Consider the following 2,718-nt stretch of genomic DNA (forward strand, 5'->3'; position numbering starts at 1 on the left):
ATAGACATACAGACCAGTGAAATAAAATTGAGAGTCCAAAAATAAACTCATATTCACATTTATAGTCAATAGATTTTCAACAAGGGTGCCAAGACAATTTAATGGAGAAAGAAGTCTTTTCAGCAACTGGATATTCATCTACAAAAGAACACTTCCTGAAACATACATATGTAAAAATGGATTCTGGACCTAAATGTTAGAGCTCAAACTACAAAACTTAGAGAGCCCTCTTTTCCTGTCTGCCTGCTTGAAGCTCAGCCGCCATCATGAATGACACAGTAACTCTCCAGACCAGGAAGTTCATAACCAACTGACTACTTTGCTGGAAACAAATGGTCATTGATGTGCTTCGCACTGGAAAGGCAACCGTACCTGAGGCAGATTTTTGGGAAAAACTAGCCAAAATGTACAGGATCACACCAGATGCCATCTTTGTATTTGGATTCACAACCCATTTTGGGGGTGGCAAGACAACTGGCTTTGGCATGAGTTACGATTCCTTGGATGATGCAAAGGAAAACGAACCCAAACATAGACTTGCAAGACACGGCCCATGTGAGAGGAAACAGACCTCAAGAAAACAGCAAAAGGAATGCAAGAACAGAGTGAAGAAAGTCAGGGGGACTAAGCCAGGGTTGATGCTGGTGACGAGTGAGCTGCAGACTGGACAACCAAAGGAGTAAAGATTCTGCAGTGACTTTGCAGTGACTGTGCCTATTTTTCAGGAGAGGGTTAATAAACTAAGAACTTTTATGTGAGAAAAAAATATCTTAGGAAAAAATATAGATATAAGCATGCATGACCTTGATTAGAACAAGCATTCTTAGATATGACACCAAAAGCACAAGCAATGAAAGAAAAAAAGATAAGACAAACTTCATCAAAATTAAAGTTTTATGCTTCAGAGGACACCACCAGAAAAGTGAAAAGACAACTTACAGAAGAGAAGAAAATATTTGCAAATCATATATCTGATAAGGGACTTGAATCTAGAATATATAAGGAACACCTACAATTCAATAATAAAAAGACAACCTAATTTTAAAATAGGCAAAGGATCTGAATAGACAGTTCCCCAAAGAAGATTACAGATGGCCAATAAACGGTTGAAAAGAGGCCTTAACATCATTAGCCAACAGGGAACTGCAAATTTAAATCATGAGCTGCTACTTCACATTCATTAGGATGACTGGGATTTTTTAAAAGACAGAAAATAACAAATGTTGGTGGGAGTGTCAATGGTACAGTTACTTTGGAAAAGTCTGGAAGTTCCTCAAGGAAATAAACATGTGGGGCGCCTGGGTGGCTCAGTCAATTGAGTGTCTGACTTCAGCTCAGGTGGTGATCTAGAGGTCTGTGAGTTTGAGCCCCCATGTCGGGTTTTGTGCTGAGAGCTTAGAGCCTGGAGCCTGCTTTGGATTCTGTGTCCCTCTCTGTCTCTGCCCCTCCCCCCCGCTCTCTCTCTCTCTCTCTCTTAAAAAAATATAATCATACAGTTACCATATGATCCAGCAATTTCACTAATATGTCCAAGAGAAATGAAGACATATGTCCACATAAAAACTTGTATACAAATGTTTGTAGATATATTATTCATAATAACCAAAAAGTGGAAACAACCCAAATGTTTATCGGCTAATCAATCAAATATGCGATATCCATATAATAGAATATTATTTGACAATAAAAAGAACTGAAGTACCAACACATACTACAGTATAGATGAACCTTGAATATATTATGGTAAAAGAAAGAAACCCATCATAAAAACTACATGTTATATGATTCCATTCATATGAAATATCCAGAATAGGCAAATCCATAGAGACAAAAAGTAAATTAATGGTAGACTTGGGCTGGCCTTTTTGGGGGAAATAGGAAGTGATTGCTAATGGGTACAGAGTTTCTTTTTGGGATGATGAAAACGTTTAAAAATTTTTTTAATGTTTATTTTTGAGAGACAGAGAGAGACAGAATATGAGTGGGGAAGGGCAGAGAGAAGGAGACACAGAATCCAAAGCAGGCTCCAGGCTCCAAGCTGTCAGCACAGAGCCCCACGTAGGCTTGAAGTCATGAAATACAACATCATGACCTGAGCCAAAGTTGGACACCAGACTGACTAAGGCACTCAGGTGCCCCAAGAATGTTTTAAAATTGAGAGTTATCCGTTTTATGATGTGTGAGTTTTGATAGATTGTGGGTTTTGACATCTTGGTCCATTTCATGTAGTCTGCTACATTCATTTACATAGAGATGTTATTGTTTTAGTGTCTATGAAATCTGTAGTTATATTTTCCTTTTCCATTCCTGATTTGGTAATTTCTCTCTTATTTCCTTTTCTGTTTATTAGTCTGACTAGAGGAAATCAATTTTACTGGTCTTTCAAAGAACCACGTTTTGGTTTCATTGATTTTCTGTTTTTCTTTCCAATTTTATTAATAACTACTCTCCATTATTTCCTTCCTCCTGCTAGTTTTGGGTTTGTTTTGCCCTCTCCTCCCACCCAGTTTCTTATAGGGAAGCTTAGATGGTTGCTTTGAGACATTTGTTTTGTAATATAAACACTTAATGCAGTAAACTCCTCTCCCACTTCAGCTACATCCCGCAGATTTTGATATGTTATATATTAATTTTCTTTTCAGTTTAATATATTTTCTAATTTCCACTGAGATTTCTTTTGGAAAAATGTCATTTGTTTCCTAGTGTTTGGAGAACTTT

At 37.3% G+C, this 2,718-nt stretch overlaps 1 pseudogene; it reads left to right on the forward strand.

The window, feature by feature from the left end:
- Window positions 1–266: 266 nt before the first annotated feature.
- On the forward strand, window positions 267–683 carry LOC144223157 (small ribosomal subunit protein eS24 pseudogene; annotated as a pseudogene).
- The last annotated feature ends 2,035 nt before the right edge of the window (window positions 684–2,718 follow it).

Source organism: Crocuta crocuta, unplaced genomic scaffold (genome assembly GCF_008692635.1).
Source record: "Crocuta crocuta isolate KB4526 unplaced genomic scaffold, BGI_CrCroc_1.0 scaffold231, whole genome shotgun sequence".
Taxonomy (NCBI): domain Eukaryota; kingdom Metazoa; phylum Chordata; class Mammalia; order Carnivora; family Hyaenidae; genus Crocuta; species Crocuta crocuta.